Source organism: Chlorocebus sabaeus, chromosome 27 (genome assembly GCF_047675955.1).
Source record: "Chlorocebus sabaeus isolate Y175 chromosome 27, mChlSab1.0.hap1, whole genome shotgun sequence".
Taxonomy (NCBI): domain Eukaryota; kingdom Metazoa; phylum Chordata; class Mammalia; order Primates; family Cercopithecidae; genus Chlorocebus; species Chlorocebus sabaeus.
In genome coordinates, this window is record NC_132930.1 from 45,339,394 (window position 1) to 45,353,007 (window position 13,614).

Genomic DNA, 13,614 nt, shown 5'->3' on the forward strand with positions numbered 1-13,614 from the left:
TGCTCTCCCATTGTGTAAGATGCTCTCCTCCCCTAGTTTCTACCCAGCTTACCTCCCCCACCGCAATACAATCTCCAAGTCTTAGCTCCTAGGCCAGGGCCTTAGAACTGATGACCCAGTACTTTAACAACTGGAACTATGTCTACAACAACACAATAGATCAAGATGAAAGCGAATTGAGTAAATTAAAGGGAGGCACGGGGAGGGGGAAGGGGGAAGGATAGCATTAGGAGACATACCTAATGTAAATGACGAGTTAATGGGTGCAGCACACCAACATGGCACATGTATACATATGTAACAAACCTGCACGTTGTGCACACGTACCCTAGAACTTAAAAAAAAAGGGAAGCACATGTTCCTACAGTGGCAAATGGGGCAACGAGCGAATGTACTTCCGCTGTGTTCCCAAAATCCATCTACCAAGAGAGAAAAAGAGAAGAGAGAGAAAGAGACAGAGGGGGAAGAGAGAAGGGCAGAAAGTCAGAGAGAAAGAGAGAGACGAAAAGTAAAAGAGAGAAAGGAAGAGAGAGATATACAAGTAGTTAAGAAAAACCAGTGCACCCCATTCCTTTAAAAGCCAGGGTAAATTTAAAACCTGTAATTGATAACTGAAGGTCTTCTCCGTGACCCTGTAACACTCCAATACCGCTTTGTTGTCAGTTACACAGTGTAATGCAAACATTAGGAAAAAAACTTCAAAACTCCATCTTAGGCCCAGAGTAAAACTTACAAACCCTACTGAGCTTGGCAACCTCGGTGTTTTTTTAAATAGAGATCAGGAGGAGCAGGCAAACCCTATTGAACTTGGCAACCTCGGTTTTTTTTTCACAAGAGATCAGGAGGAGCAGGCGGAACGGGACAAATGGGCCCTCAGGCTAGCGGACATTTATATGTTGCCCCCATTTGCTACTATAGGAATATGCACCTCCCTTTAATTTGCTCAACTGCTTTCATCCTGATCTATTGTGTTGTTGTAGACACAGTTCCTGTTGTTAAAGTACTGGGTCATCAGTTCTGAGGCCCTGACTGAGGAGCCAAGGCTTGGAGATTGTATCGCAGTAGGGGAGGTAAGCTGGGTAGAAATTGGGGGAGGAGAGCATCTTACTTTGGAGGCTCTGGAAAAGGGAAAGGCTGGGCAAATGGAACGCCTAATAGGGCTCCCTTGCAGTGCGATCTACAAGGACACTTTAAGAAAGACTGTCTGAATAGAAATAAGCCGCCCCCTCATCCATGCCCCTTATGTCAAGGAAATCACTGGAAGACCCACTGCCCCAGGGGACGAAGGTCCTCTCAGTCTGAAGCCACTAACCAGATGATCCAGCAGCAGGACTGAGGGTGCCCGGGGCAATCGCTAGCCCATGCCATCACCCTCACAGAGCGCCAGGTATGCTTGACCATTCAGGGCCATGCCACTGTACTACCAGCTCCCCTTACCAAGAGTTTCTATGGAGAATGTGGCTTCCCAGAAATACTGATGCCCCATCATACAGGAGTTTTTCTAAAGGAAACCCCACTTTCACCGCCCACACCTATATGCCCCTGCACTTCAGGCCATACATTTCAATCCCTGTATCTTTAACCTCCTTGTTACGTTTGTCTCTTCCAGAAATCAAAGCTGTAAAACTACAAATCGTTCTTCAAATGGAGCCCCAGATGCAGTCCATGACTAAGATCTACAACGGACCCATGGACCGGCCTGCTAGCCCACGCTCCGATGTTGATGACATCAAAGGCACCTCTCCTGAGGAAATCTCAACAGCACAACCCCTACTATGCCTCAATTCAACAGGAAGCAGTTAGAGCGGTCGTCACCCAACCTCCCTGACAGCACTTGGGTTTTCCTGTTGAGAGGGGGGCTAAGAGACAAGACTAGCTGGATTTCCCAGGCCAACTAAGAATTCCTAAACCTAGCTGGGGAAGGTGACCACACTCACCTTTAAACATGGGGCTTGTCACTCAGCTCACACCCAACCAATCAGGTAGTAAAGAGAGTTCACTAAAATAGCAGTGACGCTAACAACAGGAGGTAAAGAAATAATCTGATCATCTATCATCTGAGAGCACAGGCAGAGGGACAATGATCAGCATATAAACCCAGGCAGTCAGGACGAATCAGGCAACCCCCTTTGGGTCCCCTCCCATTGTAAAGGGAGCTCTGTTTTCACTCTATTAAATCTTGGAACTGCACACTCTTCTGGTCCGTGTTTGTTCCAGCCTGAGCTGGGCTTTCACTTGCCATCCACCACTGCTGATGGCGGCTGTTGCAGACCTGCTGCTGACTTCCACCCCTAGGGATCCAGCAGGGTGTCCGCTGCGCTTCTGATCCAGCCAGGCACCCATTACCGCTCCCAAGCTAGAGGCTCGCCACTGTTCCTGCGTGGCTAAGTGCCTGGGTTCCTCCTAATGGAGCTGAACACTAGTCACTGGGTTCCATGGTTCTCTTCCGTGACGCACAGCTTCTCATAGAGTTATAACACTCACTGCACGGCCCAAGGTTCCATTCCTTGGAATCCCTGAGGCCAAGAGCCCCAAGTCAGAGAGCGAGAGGCTTGCTGCCATCTTGGGAGCGGCTCGCCACCACCTTGGGAGCTCTGGGAGCAAAGACCCCCCAATAACAATGCCTGGATAGTGCCCGGCGTCTAGACAGGGTCTATTGTGTGGGTTGCTGCATTCCAAATACGGTGAGGTCTGGCTAGTGCCCAGGGTCTACTGTCTGGGGCTTCTGCATTCCAAATACAGTGACGCCTGCCTAGTGCCCAGGGTCTACCATCTAGGCTGCTGTCATTCACATGAGAGGCTCGGAGCAGCTTCTGGCATGGAAGTGGGGGCTTCAAGACCACTATTCTGGCAACAGCCTCCACCAGTCTTCTTTCTGCGGTGCGGATCACTCTCCCTTTCATGAACAGCTGCCCAGTTCAATGTGCAAAGCCCTCCAAACGCCCAGCACGTGGGCCACCTGCACTCCCGGCCCCTGCTCTGTGTAATCCTGGACCCGCCACCCGCCAATCCGCACAGCTCCCACGTCCCCGGGCCCGGCATGTGCGGTACCCCCCCTCTCCCGCCCCGCCGCGACCGCGCACCGGAGTCTAACGTAGCCTCCACCTTCGGGCTTGCCGGTCCCCGCTGCTCTGCACGGTCCAACTCACGCAGCAGGTGCTCAGGGGATGCCTGTAGGCCCGCGACCGACCCGGCAGGATGAGGACTAGCTGTCCGCGAAGTGCTGCTGTCTCCGGCCTGGCCCCACTGCCCTCCCGCAGTGCCTCTCGGCCTCCGTCCGTCCCATGGGCGGGGCCAGGGACGCGGGCTCCCTGACGTCATCGTGCCGCGCCACCTTCGTCGCCCGGGAAACGTGGACGCCGCTGCCACCCGGGCAGGGCCGGGAACCAGGAAGCTTCGCCCAGGCGCTCCCGGGCACTCTTGGCTTCTCTGCCTTTAGGCAAGCCCTGGCTGACCGACTCAGGCGAGTCGCTGCCCTCTCGGAGCGCCGTAGTTCTGAGATGCAGTTCACACCCCGGCACTTCCTGGGGTCCACTTCAAGGCTACCGGATCAGGACCCCCAGTCTGGGGCCGGGCATTTTCAAATTAATCAACAGGCACTATGTGATGGCTCACACCTGTAATCCCAGCGCTTTTGGAGGCCGAAACGGGAGGATCGCTTGAGGCCAGGAGTTTGAGACCAGCCTGGGCAACATAGCAAGATCCGGCATGCCCAAGGGCTTGCTGAAGTTTGAGAACCGTGGTTCTACAGAGTTCCTCAGACTAGTGGAAGTGGGCCCTCGTTGACCAGAGCAGCAACCAGCTCAATCACCCACCCTTTACTTGTTTTTCTTTGTCTCACACTTTCCACTTCCTCACTCGTGCACTCCGAGATCAAATCCATATTCAATTACCTGCACCCAAATCCTTATCTCAAGGTCTGTTTTGGGAGATCCAAACTAAGACACACACACACCTCTTATGAAATTTACAGAGACAGAATCAACTAGACTTAGTAATTCGCCATTTAAGAACAAGGAAGAGCCAGGCGCTGTGCGCCATGGTTCTCTCATCTGCAGTCCCAACTACTTGTGAGGCTGAAGCGGGAGAATCACTTGAGCCCAGGAGTTTGAGTCTAGCCTGGGCAACATAGTGAAATTCCGTGTTTAAAACAAAACAAAACAAAACACACAAAAAAGTGAAAAAAGCACAACAAGGAAAAATAAATCCAAAGGTTTGCATTTACAGGGAACTAAAAGATGGGCAGCACAGCTCAGTTATGGGGAAGAGAAAGATAAGTACAATTTAAAATGTGTGTCAAGTTTAAGATGTTGGTAGGACATCTGGGTGGGGATACTCAGCTCATGTTTGGAAATTCTGTCTACTTCTGTTCTACTCTGAAATACCTTCTCCTTGATTCCATGGCAACATTTTTCTTTAGTCATTACTCTTATTTAAAACAGACCTATAATTATGGTTATCAGTGGGAGCATCCGATTGCAAAAGGAGGAGGAAGGGACTGAACGATCATTTCAGGCCTGGCAGGTACCCTGCTAAGCAGTCAGAAGTGATCCTTAATCCAGACCAGCCTTCCCAGCCAGGGCTCTGTTGTGTTGTTGCAAAGGTCCCTGAATCCTCAAGAGCAACCAGGATTGCCTGAAGACAAAGCCATCGTGGTCTAACAAAAATACACGCCACTGTTTTTCAAATGTTTGGAGATACTGTTGAGAGTAATAAAATAACCATTTATTGCAGAACTCACACCTCCTTTAGGTCGCAATTTCTGCCAAAATTACAAGTACTAATAAATTGGGTTCACGTGTGATACTGACATTAGAAAAACATCTTCCGGCTGGGTGTGGTGGCTCACACCTATAATCCTAGCACTTTGGGAGGCCGAGGTGGGCAGATCACTTGAGGTCAGGAGTTTGAGACCAGCCTGGCCAACATGGTGAAACCCTATCTCTACTAAAAATACAAAAATTAGCTGGGCATGGTGGCAGGCACCTGTAATCCCAGCTACTTGGGAGGCTGAGGCAGGAGAATCGCTTGAACCCAGGAGGTGGAGGTTACAGTGAGCCAAGATAGCGCCATTGCACTCCAGCCTGGGGGACAAGAGTGAAACTCCATCTCAAAAAATAAAAATATCTTCCCACTGGGAAACGATTTGGGTCCACTGCAGGAGTGACAGGCAGAGGGAAGCCATTTCTAGGTAGACACTGGAAGGCAGGCTAAAGGGGAAGAACTCAGGGCATCTAGTGGCCAGTACAGGTAAGAGACAAGGGCCTGAGATAAGGCCATATTGGTGGAGTCGGAGGCTGGAGAGGGAGCTGAGTGACTTTTTATTATTGGTTTTATTTAAGTTAGGGCATCATCACAAAATGACATGGAGAAAACAAAGCACAGGTTTCCAGCCTTGGTCAGGTCCTCAGGCTCCCCTCCCTTCTCTGCTTCTCCCTTTTCACCCTCCTCTTCTCACACTTGTCTGCCTCTACCCTCTGGCTTGTCAGGGCTGGCCTGTAGCACTCTTCCTTCTCTCCATTTAGTTTCCCAGATTGGCATCTGCAGGTAAGACTGTAGTTCTCAGCTTCGACCATGGCTTCACCTTGGGGCCACCTTCTGGTGTTTGCCTGCTCACCCTGTAGCACTCTTCATCCACCGTGCTCCTCTCCTGGGCCTGAGGACACTGCTGAGCTGCATCTGACAGGGAACACGGGCCTCTCTGTGAGTCAGGGTGGTGGGGAGGTAAGAAGAGAGGAAGGGGTCATGCTATGCTCGGTTGTATTGCTGGGACCTGGGTGGATGGAGAAGCCACTTGGGACTGGCACCAAGGGAACAACTTTGGGGGAAAAAAGAGGGGAATTTGCCTTTCTTTATACATGTTTGTTAGCTATTTCTGGGTGAAACGGCCAGGAGCTGCACGTGGACCCCTGGTGTGAACAGCAGGGGTGGCATGAGTGTCATCAGTAACTCAGTGGACAATGACCCATGGGAGAACTGCCATAGGGCCCCACCCACCCCCTCTCTTGTTTATCTTGACTTCTGTCCCACTCTGCTCCCTTCGGCACACCCATTCCCTGCTCAGTTTTAGACCTTGGTGCTATTGACTGTCATTGGCCATTGTGGTAATTTGCACACATGGTTAAAACTAAAGTTGCCTCCTACCCTCTGGTCATTTGTCTGCCTTTATCCCTTCTGTCTTTCCCACAACCACCTCCCTGGCTGGTTCCACATTCCCAAAAGAGTGGCTGGAAGAAGTCACCAGGTCCTTGGGAAGGGAATGGGTTGTGATGATTCGACACCAAGAATGACCCGTCACAGCTCGGCCACGGTCACCACCACCCAGCAGCCACCTCACTTCCCCTAGTCACACCACATTAAGTGGTAGGCAGCTGAGAATGGTGTTGGGAAAGAGTTGTGGAACATAAATGCAGTTTTGTAAAAGATGCACGTACAAATGGCTGTCCCTATGGCAAATGTTACCAGCATAAGCCAATGAAATTTTTTGTTTTTCGAGATGGAGTCTTGCTCTGTTGCCCAGACTGGAGTGCAGTGGTGCCATCTTGGCTCACTGCAAGTTCCGCCTCCCGGGTTCGCGCCATTCTCCTGCCTCAGCCTCCCCGGTAGCTGAGATGACAGGCATCCACCACCATGCCTGGCTAATTTTTTGTATTTTTAGTACAGACGGCGTTTCACCGTGTTAGCCAGGATAGTCTTGATCTCCTGACCTTGTGATCCACCCACCTCGGCCTCCCAGAGTGCTGGGATTACAGGTGTGAGCCACCGTGCCTGGCCTGAATTTTTTTTTAATTACAAACCCAACATATTCAATTTAAAGGGTTTCTATGCTATTAAGGTCTTGGCATCACGTGAGTTTCTGGCTGAGGCCCTGGAAGGTAATGGGGGCTGCTGTGAAGTGACTGGAGCCGTCATTCTGATCAGCACACCAGAGCTGCCACTCAGGGTGCTCAGAGCAGCCAGGGCCTTCCAGCTGGAGCCTTCACTGTTGCTTCTCGAGTTCCAGTCAGCTTCCAGCACTTAGACGCTGACGACTCAGAATGGAGAGGCTTTAGGGGTCCCATGTGAATGTCTCTACTGCTGTATTGTTCAACAGTAGCCCCTAGCCTCATGTGGCTATTTAAACGTGCATTAGTTCAATAAATTCAATTTCCCATAAATCTAATTTAATCAGTTGCCTAGTTGCACTAGCTGTACTCAAGTGCGGGTCAGTAGCCAAAAGTAACTACTTTATTGGACAGTGCAGACATAGAACATTGCCATTATCACAGAAAGTCCTATAGGACAGTGCTATGTAGACACTATTTCCAGCACCAGGCAGTGGGTCCTTGGCCTAAGCCTGGGTATCTCCAGCTTTCTCCCTGCTCCCTATACCCAGCAGCCTCTGGCTGAGGCCTGCTTCCCCACAGGGAAACAGTCGAGATAGTTCTGCCGTCTGCACCATTCTCCTGACACACTCTCTCATCTCTGTCACTGTTTCATTCAGCAATCATTCACTATGAGGTCCTACTGGATTAGGGTTGGCCCTAATCCAATATGAACATTGCCCTTATTAGAAGAAGAAGAGATTCGGAGAAACAAGAACACCACGTAACCACGTAGGCAGAGATTGAAGCGCTGGAGGCATAGGTCAAGGAATGCCACTGATTGCTGGCAACCACCGCAAACTAGGAGAGACGAATGGATTCTCAGAGCCTTTAGAACTATGAGAGAATAAATGAGTGTTGTTTTAAGCCACCAAACTTATGGTAATTTGTTATGGAAGCCCTGGAAAACTAAGACAGCGTAAAAATCCATTACTGTATGTGATCAAACACTGAACGGGCTAGGGTGAGCAGGTGTGTCTGCAAGGATAGATCTCATTTGCCTTTTACTTAATTCTACCGACATTTGGTCTGTGCTTTTCTCTCTAATAAAACACATGATTTGAATTATTTTTTCACTTATCTGACTCCGACAGAGATCCTTTAGGGAGTGGCAAAATCCCAATGGAGGGATTAATGTACAAAAATAATTAAGAATATTAGAGGTTTTTGGATTTCGCTAGAGATTCTGCAGACCAGCTACTGATGATGTTGGACTAAATTGGCAGTATCCAACCTTCTTTGTTCCTCCTGGGGACACGTAGTAAGGAAGGAGACCTCTACTACTCCTGCTGCCCTCCTCCCCTCACACCTTGCCTAGTTCACAAGACAGGAGGAAAGAGAGAAAGCAATAAGTTAGAAAGAAACAAAAGTAAGATAAATAGCCAGACAACCTTGGCATCACCACCCGGCCCTAGGAATTAAAAAAATAATAACATCAACCCCTGACCTAAACGACTTGTGTTATCTGTAAATTCCAGACACTGTATGAAAAAGCACTGCAAAACTCTCTGTTCTGTTAGCTGATGCATGTAGCCCCCAGGCACGTTTCCCACGCTTGCTCGATTTATCACGACCCTTTCATGTGGACCCCTTAAAGTTGCCTTTAAAAAGGCCAAGAATTTCTTTTTCGGGGAGCTTGGCTCTTAAGCCACAAGTCTGCCAATGCTCCCGGCCGAATAAATCTCTTCCTTCTTTAATCCAGTGTCTAAGGAGTTTTGCCTGCTGCTCGTCCTGCTACAATTCTTGGTTCCCTGACTGGGAAGCGAGGTGATTAACGGACGTTCAAGGCAGCCCCTTAAGCAGCTTATGCCTGCCCTGTAGAGCATCCCTGTGGGGGACTCTGGCCAGTTTGAGCGATGCAGATCCTGAGAGTGCTGTCGGGTAGGCATTTGCCCCAGTGGAACACCTCGTCACAGCAGTGCATGGCAGGCCCCGGCAAAGGATCAACACAGTGGTTGAACACTGGGAAGGAACTGGCAGTTTCCTAAGTCTGGACATCTGAAACTTGGTAAGACTGGTCTTTGGAACTTGCCCACTCCATTTGAGTGGAAGCATGGCCTGATCACCCACGGCATTCCTGTACCGGCACTTCGGTTTTTGTTTCTGATTTGACTTGAATTGTTTGATAAACAGGCGTGCCTTTATTGGCACTTTGGTTTTCGTTCTGATTTTGACTTAGTTTAAATTCCTTGATGAATAGGTGTGCCTTTAACGACATTTTGGTTTTAGTTTTGATTTTGATTTAGTGTGGATTAGACGAGTGAGTAACCTTTTACCCTTTCCTTCTTGTAGTGTGAACATTGTTTTGTCTCGAGAGAAAAATAGGTCCAACACAAAGTAAGCCCACTCCACTAGAAACTGAGTTAAAAAAAAATTTCGAGAAGAAAAATAAAAGGAAAGTCATCGAATCATCAAAACTTACTCTATTAAAATGCATGTTACAGAACCTTAAGAAAGGTTTTGCAGAGGATTACAGAGTTAAGTTAACCTCCCAGAGGTTAAGAACTCTGTGTGAATTAGAATTGCCCTCTTTTGGTGTTGGATGGCCCACTGAAGCCACTATAGACAGGGAACAACTGGCCATGTATTTAAGGTGGTGACAGGGGTTGGAGGACAGCCAGTGTACCTAGATCAATTTCTTTATATTGATTTGTGGTTAAATATAATATAGACAAAAATCGGCATAAATTTAGCCCTGTTTAACAGCTTATTGCAAAAAAGCTAAAAGTGAAAAGTGAAAGTAAGAGCAGCTTCACCAGCAGACACAGAGTTAAACAAGGGAGTCCTAGAAACAGCAAGAGAAGCCAGTTTTGCAGGAGCCACCAGAGATAACAGAAATTCTTTCTCCATATGTCCCAGCTTACCCTCCTTTACCAAGGTCAACACCCCCCCCCAAGAAATGAGATTCAGGAGCTAATACGCCCCAGGTTTCACCTTGAAGGGGAGGATCGGAGTCTCGAGAGGCCAAGTAAGGAAGTCAAGATAGTCAAGTGGACAAGTGGACCCTCTCAGATCTGGTCTTGCTCGAGCTATGCAAATGCCTCTCAGGAAGATGTGAGGACCTGTCTATTATAATGACCAAGCCCACATCCGGGGGTGGGGTGGCAGACTTTCATCTCTCAGCCCTTTTCAACCATTGATCTACTAAACTGGAAACACCCTGAACCCACCACCTTGCTCCCGGCAGCTAGAGCCCTGTCGAGCATGACTGTGTAGAGGTGCTGGACTCAAGTTTACTCTAGCAGACCTGACCTCCAGGACCAGCCTTGGGCATCGGTAGACTGGGAGCTATATGTGGACAGGAGCAGCTTCATCAACCCACAAGGACAGAGACGTGCAGGATATGTGGTGATAACCCTGGACACTGTTGTTAAGCTGAGTTCATTGCTTTAATTCGGGCCTTAGAACTCAGTGAAGGTAAGACTAAATATTTACACTGACTCTCAGCATGCCTGTTTAACCCTCCAAGTGCATGGAGAATTATATATCTATAAAAAGGGCCTGTTAAACTCTAGGAAAAGGGGGAAAAAAGACCCAGAGAATGCAACTCAGCCTCAGTGTTTGCAGCGGGACCAAGAGGCACTTCTGCAGAGGCTAAAAGTTGGTAGAAAAAAAGCAATTAATATAAAAAAGATTTCAGAAGTGCTTCAAGGAGCTGACAAGAACCTAAGTCAGTTTTATAAGAGACTCTGTAAAGCATTCTGGCTTTACAACCCATTTAACCCTGAGGCTGGTGGCTCACGCTTATAATCCCAGCATTTTGGGAGGCCGAGGCAGGCAGATCACAAGGTCAGGAGATTGAGACCATCCTGGCTAACACGGTGAAACACCGTCTCCACTAACAAAACACACACAAATTAGCCGGGCGTGGTGGCAGGTGCTTGTAGTTCTAGCTACTCGGGAGGCTGAGGCAGGAGAATGGCATGAACCTGGGAGGTGGAGCTTGCACTGAGCTGAGATTGTGCCACTGCACTCCAGCCTGGGCAACAGAGCAAGACTCTGTCTCAAAATAAAATAAAATAAAATAAACAAAATTAAAATTAAAAAAAAAAAATCAGCATATAGTGAATACTTCATTTGCAAAGCAAGCCCAGGGTAACATCAAGCAGAAGTTGCAGGCATGAATATCACCCAGTCTATAAAACTGGCCACCAAGGTGTATATTAACTGTGACCAAGGAACAAAACAGGAAAGAGCAAAAGCAACAAGCGTGGCAGGTAGGCACGCCAAAGGTTAAATCCCTCTCCCCAGCCCAGCGCAATCTAGAAAAAAAGAGGAAGCTAGAGACCGGCACCAAGAGAAGAGCAAAACAGAAAGAAAGACTAAATGTAAGTGTAAAAAAGAGAATCAGAAGAAAACAGGAGAGACAGACAGCAGTGCCCATGCCATTGCCTGGCCCTGCCAGCTGGCCATAGGAGCAGGAGAACTCAGGAAGGAAAAAGAAAAATAAATTAAAGACTTCAGAAAAAAAGCCAATCTGTTAGCAACAGCTCTTATACAAAGAGTGATTAGCAATGTGAGAGGACATGGACGCAGATGTAGACGTTAGGCAAGGATTCAAGAGCCAGACAAGGCTAGAGAGAAAATAATGTGCGAGATGCAAAAAGAAGGGACACTAGAAGGGTGAGTGTTCGGAAGGCAATAAAGGAAAGAGCCAAGGCTGCAAGACAAAGAGGCCATCAGCCAAGGACTGCCGCACCTTGGAGGAACCAAATACTGATCTGATCAGGCTGGCAGGACCTAAAGAATGTAAAGACTAGGGCAGACTAGGCACCTTCTCATTAGGCTGCCAGGAGCCCCTGGTCACATTACAAGTTAAAAGCAGCAGGATTCTGCCACATCTGGATTCCAATTTCTCACTGATGGCTAAGCCACTAGATAGAGTTACAAAGGGAGGGAAGAAAAAGAACCCCTCCTCTAAGAAACTTACACAGGAGAAAGAGCCATTCCTTGTGAAAACTTGCTTACAGACTTCACAGAACTGCCCCGTGCTGGAGGCTATTGCTACATCAGGGTAAGTTAAAGTTTTCCCCACCAGGACAGAAAAAGTACAAGAAGTGACTAAAGTACTGTTAAAAGACATTATCTCCAGGTTTAGACTGCCTCTAACTTTAAAGTCAGACAACAGGCCAGCCTTTGTACCAGAAATAGTGCAAGATTTAACAAGACTGTTAAAAATAAAATAGAAGTTACACACAGCCTATTGGAAGCAAAATTCACGAAAAGGTGGAACACACGAACTGGACTCTCGAGCAGCTACTGAAAAAATATTGCCAGAAAATTCATTTAAGATAAAATCAGGATTTTGCCTATGATCCTCCTCCGAGTCAGATGCACCCCCACCAAACAAACTAGGTATTTGCCCTATAAGATTTTTTTCAGTCAGCCACCCTCAAATCATAGGTCAAATTAAAGGTGATCTCCAAGAACTAAAGGAATTAACCTTAAGAATGCAAATGCAGACTTTAGAAATAGCCATACAAAGTTTTTATAATTAAATACATAAAAATGCCCATAAGCCTGATACCCCTTTAAATCTAGTGACTCTGTTTAAGTTAGAAAGTAAAATCTAATTTTTCTAGGACCCATATATGATGGGCCCTATACTGTAATCTTGTCCACTCCCACTGCTGTTAAAGTTGCAGGTGTTGTGTCTTAGATCCACCACAGTCAGTTAACACTGGCAGCTTAGGACAAGTAGACCAGCCAGCAGGATGCAGATCATCCAACCTGGCTGATCCTGAGACGAGACCAAGCTGCTGCCGGGACGACAGCCCTGCTCTGATCACTCCAGAGGCTGACCAGTCTACAGACGGCTGAAGCTTGAAGAAACAACAAGCCCTGCTCTAGTCACACACTAGCAGCTGACTAGTCTGTGCTCGGCCGAAGCTTGAGGACTCATTGAGCAAGTAACTGTAGTTAAAAATCTTAAGACTAATAGTTTTCCTGTAATACTGTTTTCCTATTGTTCTGTCACTGTATTCAACCTTTTTCCCAGGTAAGGACCTCTTTCGTCCTTGCTGCATATAAATATGCTGTACATTGTTTTGTTGTTGTTACCCCCCATAACCATGCTAGAAGAAACACCTATATAAGGTGTCCCCACTGTACACATACTAGTTAGTCAGGAAACCCAGACCCGTCCAACCCAGCAACAATTCTGAGTCTTTAAGTTAGTGTTTAAACATATAAACCAGAAGTTACCAGAGCTTCCTCCTTTAGCAAAAAAAAAAAAAAAAAAGATAAAAAATAAATAAAACCTATTTGCTCAGCTGCCTGAAAACATTGCTGGCAGCCTAGACATTTCTTCATGTTATGTTCATGAAAAGGCTAATATGAGAGACCAATGGCCTTGAGAAGCAAAAGAGTTAATGCCTCAAGATAACTTTAACTCTTTCCCTAAGCAGATGCCAAGTTCAAGCATCTGGCTCTCAAAAACTTCTATTATTAAGAAATACTGTGTTGCTCGCTAGGGAAAAAGCTTTTAAGACCCAGTAAAAGAAGTAACCTGCTTAGGAAATGACAAAGTTGGCACATGTGCCTGTACAGGTTTAACACAGGTTTGATCCTAGGTCTTTATTTAGAAAATAGTTTCCAGCTATAAGAGAATTTAAAACCCTCATTGTAAGTGTATTACATAAAACACTATCACTCTGTCTCCCGAAGAGACTCGGAAAGTAAAAATAAAAGTGAGAACTCCCACTAATTAGTGAAATTCTCAAAGAGGGGGGATAAGAAAGGAGACCACTAC

General features: G+C 47.3%; 1 protein-coding gene across 6 annotated transcripts in view; it reads right to left on the reverse strand.

Moving 5' to 3' along the window:
* The window catches only part of ACOX3 (acyl-CoA oxidase 3, pristanoyl), a 62,366-nt gene extending 59,075 nt beyond the window's left edge, over window positions 1-3,291 (reverse strand). For 5 of the 6 annotated variants that reach the window (XR_012091646.1, XR_012091645.1, XM_008018017.3 and 2 more), the window contains exon 1: window positions 3,084-3,291. The gene's annotated coding sequence lies outside the window, so the exon portion shown is untranslated. The remainder of the gene's footprint in view (window positions 1-3,083) is intronic. The other variant, XM_037983130.2, reaches the window with a different exon arrangement.
* Window positions 3,292-13,614: the final 10,323 nt, after the last annotated feature.